Here is a 15,396-nt window from a genome sequence, read left to right on the forward strand (position 1 = left end):
AGCCTGCTGCCCTTTATGCATACGCACATCGGTATGATCACGTTCTGCACTGTTTGGGTTCTTAATTGTGCAATATGTTTTTGTGCACGCGAAGGAAGCCCTCCGTTTGCACGAAAGAGTTTCATTTCCTTCTCTGACTTCCTTTGTGCCATCCAAGTCGGCACCTTGATTTGCCGCTTTTCTGGTCATCACCCTTTCATCATGGCCGCAGCAGCTTTCCACCTGCATGAAGCATTTGTGCCTGACCCAACTCCTGCCCCCCGTTTGCTACACTTGGCTTGTTTAAGCCAATGAGAGCAACTGGGAGGCGGGAGCTGGCCATTGCAACTAAGGCCCCTGTCTGCTACCTGTGCACTTCCAGAACGCTTCCTGAGGTATTTCTTTTTACCCCTGCACCAATATGTTGTTACCTCTGGTCTTCCATTATTTCACCTCCATAACCTTGGGATAATTCACTTTCTGGACACGCTTACCCTCTTGTGACTCTGTTTCCTTCTTTGCTTGTCCCCCATGTCTGCACTTCTGATTGCACTGTGTGTTTGCACCCACTGATAGCTTTAGAATCTGGTTGCCATTCACATTTGGGTGTGTTCTCATCCATTTAGCATGTTCCAACCTTGGATGTGTTTTCATGCAACTTGTGCCATTAAGTGATTGCCCCCCTACGTTATGCTTGTGAAGTCTGTTTGCCTGTCCTCCCCCTCCTGCTTCTTCTTCTCCTTCACCACACCTACTGTCTCACAGACCTCTCCCTATGTTTTCCCTCTCCCCTGTCCCCCCATGCTATACACTCTGACTTACTCTATCTGAAATGTCATCTGACCTAGTACAATAGTAGCTCGTTTGTTTTTCCTCCATCTCCCTTCTTATTTTTTCCCCTCCGCCGCTCCAGCACTTTCTGAAATGTCGACTGGCCTAGTACTATAGTTGCTTGTTTTTGTTTCCTCTCCTTCTCCCTCTGCCCCCACACCTCCTGTTAAATTCCAGCACTACCTCAATCGTCGTCAGGCCTAGTAAAGTAGCTGCTTGTTCTGTCTCGTTCTCCTTCCCACCCCCCCTCCCCTCCTTTTCATTGTCGACCCTCTTACTCTATCAGAAATGTCACCTGACCTGTATGATAGCAGCTTGTTTGTCTCGCCCCCCCTCATTTGTTTTTTTCCTCCCTCTCCCCCTCCAGCACTTCCTGAAATGTCATCTGGCCTAGTGCGATAGTTGCTTGTTTTGTTCATCTCCTTCTGCCCCCCTCACCTCTTGTTAAATTCCAGCACTACCTCAATCGACATCAAGCCTAGTAAGGTAGCCGCTTGTTCTGTCTCATTCTCCTTCCCGCCCCCACCCTCCCCTCCTTTTTCATTGTGAAAGACAGGGGCATGGCTAGGTCTGGAAAAGTCCCGGGCTACACTAATGTCGTAAGTGTTGGGACTGGAGGCTATCTAGCCTTTTAGTTGTAGCTCCTGAGATTCTATCTGGGGCTACAACCAAAAGACCAGCGGCTATAGGCCCCTTAGCCCCCCTAGCAATGCCTCTGGTCAAAGCTCTTACTCTATCAGAAATGTTACCTGACCTGTATGATAGCAGCTTGTTTGCCTCCCCTCTTCCCTCATTTGTTTTTTTTCCTCCCCCTCCAGCACTTTCTGAAATGTGGTCAGGCCTAGTACGATAGTTGCTTGTTTTTTTCTTCTCCTTCTCCATCTGCCACCCGCCACCTCTTGTTAAATTCCTGTACTACCTCAATCATCGTCAGGCCTAGTAAGGTAGCCACTTGTCTGTCTTACTCTTCTTCCCACCCCCCCTCCTCTCCTATTATATCAAAAGCTCCTGCACTATCAGAAATTGCGCTAGGCCGAGTGTGATAGTTAATTTCTCATTCTTAATGTATCAACTTGAAAGAATGTCACTGTATTCTCCCTTGTTCCCTCCCTGCCTTGAAGCGCTTTGAAACACATTGTGTACAGGCGTTATATAAATAAACAATCAATCAATCAATCAAAGGGGGTCATTGAACTCAAGAAGCAAAATACACATGATCAGGAGTTGTTGGTACAGAAAAGGAGCCAACCATTCTAGTATCTGTAAAATATGCATGTAATAGGCAAAGAGGTGAGACAACATAATATAAAACTGAGTTTAGAGAGCATATACTGGCAAAAATTAATACTGCGTGTTGAGTCATGTAGAAAAGAGGTGTCCACAAATGGAATCGAACCAGAACCAGAGTTCAGGTGGGGCAGAGTACTCAAGTGAACACAGTGAGGTTGCTTTGTTGTCACAAACAGAAAGGTTATAGCAAATCAAAAGAGGAGATAGCTGGAAGGTTTAGAATTAATCTTAACCTCTGGCATTGCTCTGGGAAACCCTCCAGACCATCGTTCTTCACCTGCCAAGCCATTACAAAAGGTGAAAGACCATATGCAAATTAGGCTTGGTCCCACCCCAAAAGGGGCAGTCCAACCCGAACTGCTTGACCACATCCCTTCTGCACAAGACCACAAACATCCCCAGACATATTCAGCCTTGTTGGGCCTCATCAGTGTGGAGTAAGTTGGGTCTCTAGCCCCAGCAGGCACAAGACCCATGTCTAGGCATACCTGTCCCACTCGAGGTGACTCAGGGTAGCACAGGGGCAATGCGCTGGTCTTGCAAGCATGACCATGCAGAGCAACAGCAGTTCGAATCCCGGATCCACGCTAGAATCCAAACTCAGGTATGTTATTAGGCCAGGGTCGGATTGGGTCGTCGGCCAATCGGCCCGTGGCCGATGCAAAATCATGGCGAGAGCCCTGGGGGCCGGTTCCTGAAGCCCACGTGGGCCGGTTTCGGCCCAGGCATGGGCTTCACACTTAAGGAACCAGCCCCCAGGGCCTCTGCCTCGCCGGACGGATGCAAGTTGCAAAGGATCTGTAAGTAACTTACAGATCCTTTGCAATTGCAGCCCCGCGCCCGCCGCCGCCGGCCCGCTGCAGATGCAGAGAAAGGTAACACTGAAGTGTTACCTTTCTTTGATAAATGCGGTGAGTCGGCGGCCAACTGCCGCGGCCCGCGACACCCTGGCGCCAGCAGCAGTCAGTGTTACAAAACACTGGGAGCGAGCGGCAGGGCTGGGCGGTGCTGCCTCAGCCCGGCCTGCTCCCTCCCAGTGTTTTGTATTACACAGATTCTGCTCTCGGCGACCGCCTCCAGTGCCCGCCACAAGTTGAAGCAGTGAGCTGCGTGGTGGAACAGCATCCAAGGCTTCCCATCTGGGCCCCCTACATCTCGCCTGATCGAGCGCTGGTCGAGCCTTCAGCCCAGGGATCCTGGACCCAGGAGCCCAGGGTCTGGCCTCGGTCATTCCCATGTGCAGAGAGTCAGCCTTCAGCTGATGCCTCAGCTGCTGTTTCTGGGCCTGCTTCTTTCCTGGAAATGTAGGCTACCGGCCAGGAGAAGGTAAGGCCCTCAAATACCATTGCCCCCCCCCCCCCTTCCAAAGAATCGAGGAGACCGGAGCAGGAAAATTGTGTGTGTGTTTGTTTATTATTTTTTAGAGGTGCTTTTTATTTTTGTAAGGAACTGACGCTTGGGTGAGTGCCAGGGTGGCTTGAGCTGAATTTACAGGCAGCTTCTTTGCATGCTTTTGCCAGAACCATAGCTTTATCTTAGCCTGGCATGCCAGCGTGTCAGAAACACAGGCCTGGCGTGCAATCTTGCCACTGTCCCATAGGCCAGGCTCCTCGGATTCCCCTTCGGTTCCTGGACTGTGGTCCTCAGGGGATGCGGCAAGCACTGGACCGGGGAGGCTGTTCCCATGAGGAGGGAGGGGGCGGCTCCCTTCTAGCGCAAATTACTGGTTATGAGAAATCGCTTTGGTTCCAAGGGAGAAAGCAGTAATAACATGCAGAGGAGAGTGGCCCGCTGATTAAGGGCTAGGCGTGTTTCGACCTCTTAACTTGGTGATATTGCAAATGTATACTACCTGCCGAAGCAAGGGCAGTGGCCTCTTACTTTCTGCCCAAATCGAAACTCTCACTTTAGCTGTGATTGACTCGCTGGCTGTTTCTACGTGACCAGAAACTGGGATTCTGAAGATGCACGTATGCTATTGATATGTAAATATAGGCCAATAGCTGCTCACCATGTCCCTAGAATCAAGGTTGCAAGACTTTCGAGACTTTTCAATAGCAGTGTGGACTAATCGCATTATACATGTCAACACGACCCATTCCATTGAGGGGATGGTTTGTAGCACTGATTTGAAATTGGGTAACTTCAGGACCACAAATCAGGAAAATCGAAGGGGGAAAACAGAACTGGACTGCCATCTGAGTAGGATGGGGCATGTTGGCAGGACTTTTGGACAGGTCCACGCAGGCTGCATCAGAGAGGAGACTGCAGAGCAAAGGCCATGTGCGCTGAGGCCACAATCAGCACAGATGGTTTGCTCTGTGTGTGTATATCTCTATAGGATCAGCTATACGTGCAATTATTTTCTCTCACTGTATGTACCAATCTTGCTTGTTTAGCTATCACCATCCTGTATTCCTACAGCAAGCAAAGTAAGCATACTGTAACTAACTGTAAGTATGTAACCGTGACTGTTTCGAAAACAACTTGAAGCAGCACTGGGGTAGTAGTCAGTCTTCAGCTGATGCCAGCCTTCAAGGTGGGGGGGTTGGGACGCTGGCATATTCCTAGCTGCTGTAAATCACTGCAGAGTGTGGGAAGCTTCGGGTCCCCTCAGAATCACTGGGATGAGTGAGCGCAGCTATGAGGTGCTCTGGCACTACTGTGGGAGGTGAGGGAGGGTGCACTAGTGAGAGTATTTGTGGGTTACTTCTGTTTTAGTGGTTTGATCAGCTGTGACTTCAGTCAGCCAGTGAGTTTGCAGTTATTCGGACATCAGTGCAATTTACCCAGAGCTCTCAAGATCCCCCTGGCCATCCAGTCCCATTTTTTCCCCATTGAGTTCTGGAACTTTTCGTTTTTTTATTTCTGATTTGAAAGATGGAAAACTACAACCCCCAGAATTCCAAGTAAAAACAGGTCTGGACTGCCTTCTCACGCATGACCACGGAAAACCTGAGCGCTCTGAGTAAATGCGCCTGTGAATCACCACTGTATCACGGTGTGGGTGCAGCTTGGAGTCACTCTGGTATCATTGTAGTGAGTGTACCTGTGTGTTACTCGGGTACCACTGTGGTGAGTGCAGAGCTGAGCAATTCAGGTATGACTGAAGTGAGTACAGCTGTGAGCAATCGAGTGAGTGCAGCTGTTTGTTACTTGGTTATTAATGGACTAAATGCAGCTGTGAGTCACTCTGGTATCATTGGAGTGAGTGCAGCTGTGTGTCACTCGGGTGCCACTGTAGTGAGTGCAGGTGTGAGCCACTCACTATCAATAGAGGGAATGCAGCTAGTAGTCACCCTGGTATCACCGGAGTAAGTGCAACTGTGCTTGCTGAAAATCCCACGCTGTATTTGTTTATTGTGGATTTATACGAGCGTGGGGTGACGTGCTTGTGTGGAGAACGTGCAGAGGTAGGGTGGGTGCAGCAGTTGTGGCAAAAGGCAGGTGGCATGGATCTTTGTAAAGTGGAGGTGATATGGGGGGGGGGATGACTGGGCACCAAGTGGGTCATTGGGTGCCAGTGGTTGCTACCATTGGTGCCTTGGGACGTGCTAGCAGTGAAAAGATAACATGAGAATGAAGTGGTTGGATCGGACAAAAATACTTACTCAGACCCCCATTGACAAATACAGTCATTTTAAAGGCAAAGCTTTTGTCCTTGTGATATTTTGAAGGAGATGTGGTCGGATGTTGTGACCTAGGGGGCAGGAGGGCGCTCCCTTTCTTGTGGCCCACGGGGTGTTGCTTCTTTGAATTTGTAATGTTGTTTTATGCGGTTGCCAATCGCATTCATAAGGGTTTCAGCCAGTAAAGTAACAAGTCTTGGATTTGAGTGGAATGTTCAAAGGCCTTTTGAAGAATGGGAGTAGTCCTGGGCTGCATTCTGTATGCAAGTGTAAGACATTGTCATTACCAACAGTTTGGGCTTCTGTGTAGGCATGGCCAAGGCACTTGCCAGGCACGGTTGTAGTGGTATTACCTGCCCATTGATGGTAGCAGGTGCAAAATGGTGCGAGCGAGTACTTGGGCATATAATAGCAGTGCCTGAGAAATGCCACTTGTGCACAGGTCAGGGCTGTTGGCTTTGCCAGTGTGTGTTTTCGACAGGACTTCAGAGCAGGTCACATAGAATGCCTATGGGTCGAGTGGCTCTGGGATGACCTGGTTAAGACATTTTCATTGCACCAGTAGCGGTTTGCAACTCCAATTGAGCTATTGGCTCTCAGAGGACGGCTTTGAGGAACGTGCTGGCGGGGGCACTTTGCATGCAAGGTTTGTTGATGGGCCTGATTGGGGTGAGCTCGAGGAGTTCCCATGAGCGGGGGTGTTGCTGGTGGGTGGGGGATCTGGGGAGGCTGTAGCCCCGGGTCTTCTTTTCGTTATGGCCCTGGATGGAGGCTCAACGAGCTGTGGCCCTGTCACAGAACTGTATGCAAAGTTATGTTATTGTATGAGTTGTGTTGTAATGTAACAGACACATGAAGCCTCCATAAGCAGCATTTTCTGTAAAGTTGTGAATTGACGCCATTCACGGATGATGGTTTGAGGGCCACTTTTTTTGGGGCAATGGGTAGGCCACTTTTTTGGAGCGAGAGGTGGGCCACTTTTTTGAGGCGAGGGGTGGGCCACTTTTTTGAGGCGAGGTGTGGGCCACTTTTTTTTGGGTGTCCGGGCCTATTTCTTGTCCCAGTCCGACCCTGTATTAGGCACGTTATTAAAAACCAATTAAATAAAATATAATATAGCAAATTAAAAGAGTTGATGGCTGAAAGGTTTAGAATTAATCTTAACCTCTGGGATTGTTCTGGGCAACCGTCCAGACCATCGTTCTTTGCCTGCTAAGGTTATCACCACCTGTGGTAAGTTAGACAAAGAAGATATAAATAAGGACAGCGCAGAGAGAGCAATAGAAATGGGAGGTAAGGATAATAACAGCCTTTTTTATATATATATCTGGAGAAATAAGTATGTCCTGGATTTTGCCCTTTAACAGGATAATAAAGACAGGGTCTGATGTTAAGGGAATGTCTGAGCAGCCAGAAGTAGTGTTTGCCTTTCACAACCCCTGTAGCAGCATTGGCCTTTGAACAGGAACAGATCAAATAAGACACTATAATTAAGGGTCTATTGTGATCAACATGCAGTTGTGCAAGTCAGTTACTGAGACATATAAGGGGGTTCACGGAGATGTCATGCATAAGGTCTTGAAGGGAATGAGAGATGGCAGAGTAGTTCAATATCCATTGAAAGCAGAAACGTTGGCATGTTGGGTAAGCATCTAACTCTTTGTGAAAGCCCAAATGTCTCTCATGCGATTGCACAAGATGCTTTGTCCAGGTCATAAGTCGAACGCAATAAAAACAGATGAATAAACTGTGAGTGATTCTGGGTGAATGGGAATGACAAAGAAAGCAGAATAAAGGGCAATGACAGTAAAATCCATTACAGAAGGCGGAATGCAGGAGAGTATCATAGCAGTGTTTGGCACTACTGGGAATGTGATCAACCCAGTCATCGTATCCACACCCAGATTTTGCATTAAGTGATAAGCCTCTTGGCCAGGTTTCTGAACAGGCAGAAGAGGGATCTTGTACAAGCACCTGGTGTGACCAAACATGACTTCTTGTAGGAGAGAGTTGATAACAGGTTTGATGCCTTCTTCAGCTTTCTCTGAAGGAGGGTATTGGGGAACACAGGGAACTGAGACTTTAGGGTTAACGATAATGCACATGGGTCCACCAGAAATGACACAACCCACTTAATTAGCATTAGTAGACCATCATTGTGATGGCACAGCTACCAGAAAGTCAGCAAAGGCAGAATGATTGGTGGACAAATGATGTGACAGGCAGCTTTGTCACAGAGCAAAACATGGGCAGCTCAATTTACATAGAAAAGCATTGGCAATCAGCTTAAAGGGAGCAGCAAGGCTGAAAAGAAAGGAATGTCTGTTAGAGATAGAACTAAGTCACAGCGGGAGAGGGAAAGAAAGGGGGTAGGAAATGGGAGCACCAGAGGGATCAGACCCATCTGACCTCATGTGCATTTGTGCAGCATTTTTCATAGATTTTTTTTTATTTATTTGGGTCAGGCTCCCATGCCCCTGACCCATCCACACATTCCCACTCTCCTAGTACCCCAAAAATCAATGTATAATGTGCCCAAACCAGGCCCCCCCCCTAAAAAAACACGGTGAAAAATGCGGCAAAATGGCCAATTGCAGTGAAACTGCCATGATCAGATGGGCCAATACTGTAGCAGAGATTCCTGTAGCAATGACAGCATTAAGAGACCTTTAAACATTGTGACAATAAAGACTTTCAATGTAGCGCATGAGGGACCAGTACCTACAACACATAAACAGCAACCCAGACAGTCGGTATGTGAAATAAGGGTCCTCTTGGTGCCTTCTGAGGATGGTGTGACTGGTCCATCGTACAAGTCATCCTCTGTTCAAAATGCTTATAGTTTCTTATCCTGTGCTGTATAATGTTGAATTCATGGCGGTTGTCAAAGAAATTATGTAAATTCTTACACTATTGGTTTAGCTGTTCACTCTAGCAACAAAGTCTTAATACTATCGATGAATGGTGCTAGGGGACCCTGAACCAACGTATGAGATAAAACCTGAGGTGTTGTCAGAGCAACATTTGACATTTTTGAAATGTTTATCAAAACACAACATGGAACATTGAAGATGGTCTGCAGGGTCTTCGCCTTCATTAATGTCACTGTCTTTGGGAACCGTAGTGAGCAGTTTACAGTTTTGTTCATATCTTCATGAGTGTCTGACCTATGAAGTGGAGGTAAAAGCCTTTTGTGAATATCTGGTGAGGATGGGGTTATATGAATTGATTATTATTTTCATGTGATCGTGAAAACTTTCAGGGTCTTGTTTAAATTTGTGAAATGTTTGTACTCTAAAGGTTCAGGTGGATCCAAGGTGTGTGCAGCTGCACTGCATGTGTGCAATGGTTCTTTCCAGGCAGGGTGTGAATGGGGGCAATATAATACTCCCTCTCCTCCTCCTTTTATTCACTTTCCCCCCTCTAATCTCCCCATCTCTGACAGCGCTCACAATCTAGGCATCCACTTTGACTCCCTCTTCTTTTCCCACCATATCTCTCTTACCTCTTGTGCTTGTCGCTACCACCTCTTTAACTTTGATATAGTGCGCTCCTCTCTCACCTTCCACGCCACTAAACTTTTAATCTCTTCCCTCATCTTCTCTTGTCTCTTCTTTTGCTCTTCTACCCTCTTCGGACTCCATGCCTCTCATATCACTCCCTTCAAATACCTATACCACTCTGCTATCCGTACCCTGTGTCTGCTTGCTCCTCTTGACTCCATGTCCTCCTCGCTCTCTTACCTTGGCTGGCTTCCCTTTCATTACCAACTAAAATGTCCTCTGTCTTGTCTTTAAATTTATTCATGACCTTGCTCCCCCTTATCTTTCCTCTCCTCTATTGTTCCACGCACCTTCCCACTCCCTCTGTTCTGCAGACCTCTTCCTACACTCTGTTCCCCCTGCCCCCATGTGCCTCTTCTCGCTTTCGCTCCTTTCAGCTCCCAGCCCCCCTACATTGGAACTCCCTACCTCTCTCTATCCGCTCCATCCCCACCTTTTCCTCCTTCCGTGCTTCCTTGAAATCTCTTCTTTTCCATTCCCCACCCTGAAGCGCTCTTTGTCTCTCCCACATGTCTCTCCCCTACTTACCTCTCCCTACCTACTTCCTCTCCTTTTACACTCACCTGTCGTTTTCTTTACAGGCAAATTGCTCGAGTCACTGTTTTGTTGGTTTGACTCATGTTTTATAATTGCTTCTACTATTTAATCTACTATATATCTTGTTGTTATAATGTGAAGCGCTATATAAATACAATAAATACAATACAATACATTGCATTCAGGTTTCTTCTAAATATTTCACATCATGATTACTTTGACACAACACTATCTTAATTATTTAGAACATGAAGCCTTGATTGCCCTGCTCAAATATGTGTAATTATTAAACAAGCCGATAAAGAGTGAAAACATGTGATCATGGCTCGTAGGAGTATGCAAACAAAGCCATTACCCAATTATCTCATTCCAACTGTTCTAATATATTGATTCAAAACAAACCCCTTCCTGAGTTATAACAAAAGATCTCAGTGGTGATCAACCCTTGGTACTTACTAGGGCTGATCAACGTAGTTGAGAAAAACATAGCTAATTGTGTGACATTCAATGATATCCACTCTTTATTGGTTATCTAGAGTTCCCAAAGATGGTTTCTCCTATCCACCCTGGAGACCCATTACCAATGAATTAGGTTTTCCCAAATAATACATTTCAGAATGTGTTGAGGCGTTCCTTTAACAACATCTCTACAACCTAAGCTCATACATCAGAGAACGGTATAATATCCATTTTAAATTACAAGTCAAAGAAGTCAGGATATGTACATTCGGCGTGTCGGAGTGTGTATCACAGTGTCCTGTGTGTATTGGGATGCTACTTTTCTGTGCCTGCTGCTATGCACACTTTTTGACTTCTCCGTGATCAGGAGGACTTGGCGCTTTTCTACCCTGGTCTGGAGGCGCTCTGCTGCTCTGTGCTAGAACACATACCCCGGTGGCAACTTTCCTCTTCAAACTGACAAAACGGGCGCATCAACACACACATCGGAGTGTGCGTCAGAGTGTCCTGTGTCTTGTGGCACGGGTCGCGAGCTGTGGGGGTTCACTCCTCTTCATCAAACCAGGTAATAGTTTTGGTTGCTCTGTTTTATTTCTGCAATATTGTTCCACCATGCCTCGCAAAGCCACGCTCCATAGCACAGCTGTTAAAAACCCATGCATTGTAAAGAGGAAGATTGTCAAGGTCTGTGCAGGAAAAAAACGCAGAGTAAGACTGAGAAGGCCACCCACACGCCCCTCTCACAATCAGAGATTACGGGATTTTTTGCATCCAAATCTGTTTCTAAAACCCGTCCTTCGACTGTGTTAATATATTACTCCCCTGACCAGACTCTTGTCTCACGCAATCGACAGTAACAACTCCTTGCTAAAGCACACATGCCAACCCTCCCGATTTAGGCAGGAGACTCCCGATTTTTTAGTGAAAAAGACTGCTATTTTTCATGTTCTCCCGCCTAAAATAATTATTTCCCCAATGCATTCCTATTGGGAAATTGTTGTCTCCCTATTTCTCTCTAGAAATCTCCCTCCCAGGCGTGTCAGAATGTTGACATGTAGGCTAAAGTTAGTAGTTCAATTAAAACGCACGTCATTGGGCGTTAATCAAATTCTACCCGAAAAAAAACTGCAATGATATTATTGACATCGATCTCTCCAACTTGCCAGATTTCGCTGCCTTTGTTTCTTTTTCAGGGTCATCGGACAGCCATGAGTCTAGCTGTGAAAGTGACTCATCTATCGCTAATGAAATAGGTCAACTGAGTGCTAACGACTTTAAAAATGGCATTAATGTAATTGTTTAAAACATTTAAGCACAGACTGCCTTTCTAGCATCGGTTATTAAGGAGCAGCAGGAAGCCAAAATAATCTTGGCACAGGTGCTGGAAACAGTATCTGCCTTGGTAAAAAAAACGAGACTGTCTTTCCCGGAGCGACACAGAGCAATAAAAATGTTCACAAAAACACACTGTGAGATCGAACATATTCCTCAAAATGTTGCTGATAGTCACATGGCTAATATTACCTTGCACCCTTATGTAGAACCAACTAAAGCTATACCTAACCGATGGGACCACGAGGAAATTCAAATCCCACCCCCCACTTTAAAAAATAAAGAGCAATCTTGGGACTCATTATCACATTGCTTGAACAACAAGGAAGACGAAAAAGTAGTGAGACCGTAACAATTAGGCTTCCATCTCCTGAAAGCAGAAAACTCTCTCAAATATACTTTAGTGCAAAATAATATGCCTGATGATACAACTCCTCGGCAGGCATATCTACATGGGCCAATTAAGAATGGTGGAAAAAGATAACCTGAGCACCAAACCCACGGTGCTGGACCAGAAATTAAGAAAGTGGACAACAAGCAATTTAGCACAGAGGCGCAGAATCAGCTCAACCTGAAAACAGCCTCAAAAGACTCCAGGAACTCTAGAAATGTTGACTGAATGATTATTGCTCTGGGAAGGTGTATCATTCTTGCGGAGTCCCACCCTACATCCACTAGTCCATTTTTTAACAGGACTTGTCTCTTGGCTGTCTTCAAGCAATTACCATACTACAAACTAATTCAATCATCAAACATCTTAAAAATCGAATTATCCGAGTGGAACATCCTTACAAATTGGGCAAATTTAAACCTCTCCCCTTTCCATACTTTCCAAAATCACCATATGTGATGATGGGTGTTCTACACTCATCTATCACTGATTCAGAAAGGATTCTAATTATCAATCTTAACGACCCCCAGCGTGGACTTTGGACGAAAACAATTCAAGAGATTTTGGAAAGTACCATTTGTAAATGGTTTGAAATTTCCCCTGCTGGACGTGTAGTGATTGCTGGAGATTTTAATAAAAGAGACCTACACTTAGTGATCACAGGAGCATCTGCCTTTAACTCGTGGCATAAATTGCTGTTTCTCAACTTTTCACCTTACTGGCTCACAATTGAGTAATTATTAATGGCCAAATGGTATTGTTAGATCACATATTGACCATGTTTAACGCACTCGGCTTTGAAGATTAATTGTAGCTATATTAAGGTGATGCATAACAGGCTGAGTGATCATGTAGCTCTTGGTTGGTCTAGAGACGCGATATGCCAGTCCAAACACATTTTTAGAAAATTGGACATTGCGTCTAGCTTTCAAGGCAATAGATTACATTGGTCAGGTAAGACAACTGAGATCTTATCTCAATTGAGATCTAATCTCGTGACCAGCCAAGCATGGTAGAAGCCTTGAACTTGGCAGATTGGGATCTCGGCAAAATGTTCATTATTAAAACAGTCAACTAAGAACTGGAAAAAGTAGCAATAACAACATTCTCAAAAACAGCGCTCCATTTGACTCCATCATAGATGGTAGGAAAATTATATTTCGAAAGCAATGTGCTGTCGTTAGAGGCAACCCTAGGAAAAACATAAAGCTCTCATAAATTTGACCACCAAATATAGAAATTGGCTCAAACAACATAAGTTCTCTACTAGAAGTTCTAACTGGCAAAAACTGTTTCAATGGCTATAAACACATAACGCAAGCTAATTTTGGTCGCGATATATGATTTCCGTAAAGCATTATCTCCTATTGAACTGAATCCTATTACCCAGGATGTATGGTCCAAACACATCCAGGAGCTATATCAGAGTCACCATTTCACCAAAATTCCACGGGTAGCGGAAGTGACATCACATGACCCTTGACGTATACTGACATCACAGGACGTGCTGTCAATTGACCCCACCCTGAAGTAACATCATGGGAAGCAATGGAACACCCCTTGACAAAAAAGGAAGTGGTATCACATAATCACATAGCATTGTTCGTAAGTACACTCCGAAAAATATGGTTACAATATGAACTGTAATGTGATATGCATTTCATACAAGAATGGATCACCATATATATCATTAATATCAGTGTGTATAGGCCCACATTACCAAATTACTGTGAATGCAAGCAGATTTCCAAGGCCAAATGATAATCATGTGTTAATAGATAACACGCTTAAGCGCTGTATATAGAGTATACATACAAAATCACCCAACCTGTGTTGGTACTCATTTATCCACGTCAGAAGAATCAAAGGCTGAGTTGGCCTTGCCAGGATTCGAACCTGCAACCTGCACATCACACACACAACACAGCAGCAAGTGGTCAACCCACCTGAGCTATCTTACCAGCTATAGCTAGGTTACCGGATACAGTAAAATTAGCAATTACATGTCTGAATGTTCTCTAAGTCAGAAAGCAAATTACACTCTGTAGTGGATACCATTAAACTGGTAACTGAGATTTAACAGCAGGCCAGTTCATCTGCAGGTCTGGTGCAAAGTTGGCCACATGTCAAGCTTGCGTGGATCTACTTTTCAGGCTTCAGAGGTTGGCAAAATACATACCATTGGGAGGGTTCATATCTTCTATTAAAGAATTTAGAGTAGTGCAGGGAAAGCAGCGCACTCACCCAGCAAACCGTATTCTGGTCACTCGTTACCTGCTACATGCAAACAAACATCCTGAACAGCATGCCATGGAGATAGGAAAGATAGGCACATTACAACAAAGCATTAATTGTGGCACAATGAAATCAAGGGCCACTTTATGTGCAATGGTGAAACATTTCTACACTGTACACAAGCTTTTAGGTGCAAGGATTTTGTCAAGTGACCGAGGACATCGTTATGGAATGTCTTGTGAAGATCCTAACAGAGACATCAGCAGAAAAAACCTGCTATAACTACAACCAGTGAAAGGCAAAATACATAATCGAAAATGGATGCTTATTGTACTCTAAGGGCCTCATTATGGCTTTGGCGGTAGCCATGCCGCTACTCCCGCAGCACCAGTTACGCCCCCAAGAACGCCCCTTGCGCAAGGAAAAGCCATTGAAATCCTCAATATGGCGCAAAGGGCCACGCTAACCCTGGGCCAGCTCACAGGGCCGCTACACTGTAATCGTGTGAAAATACTACGCGTACCCCGCTCACCGCAGCCAAAATGCATGAAAATGTACTTGCGCACCCCCTCAGAATATGGGTAACCTGCTCGTGCAGCAAAATCGTGTGTAAAACTCCAGGCGCACCCCCGGAATAGACGTACCCCGCTCGTGCCAGGTAAATTGCGTGGAAAAAGTCCCCCCTGTGGTTTGGGCTGCCTGTGGGGCATGCCCAGGGTGGATGGGCTGCCTGCACGTATTCCGGGGGTACGCGGGGAGTTTCACATGTGATAGGCCTGGCGCGAGCGGGGTACGTGTATTTTGGGGTGCGCCTGGAGTTTCACACGTGATAGGGCTGGCGCGAGCGGGGTACCTGTATTTTGGGGGTGCGCCTGGAGTTTCACACACGATAGAGCTGGCGCGAGCGGGGTATGTGTATTTCGTGGATACGCCTGGAGTTTCACACCCGATAGGCCTGGCGTGAGCCGAGTACGTGTATTCCGGGGGTACGCGGGGAGTTTTACACGTGATAGGCCTGGCGCGAGCGGGGCACATGTATTTCGGGGTGTGCATGGAGTTTCACACGCGATAGGGCTGGCGCGAGCAGGGTACATGTATTTCGGGGTACGCGGGGAGTTTTACACGCAATAGGGCTGGCGCGAGCGTGGTA

Source organism: Ambystoma mexicanum, chromosome 13 (genome assembly GCF_040938575.1).
Source record: "Ambystoma mexicanum isolate Mex_15411 chromosome 13, UKY_AmexF1_1, whole genome shotgun sequence".
NCBI lineage: Eukaryota > Metazoa > Chordata > Amphibia > Caudata > Ambystomatidae > Ambystoma > Ambystoma mexicanum.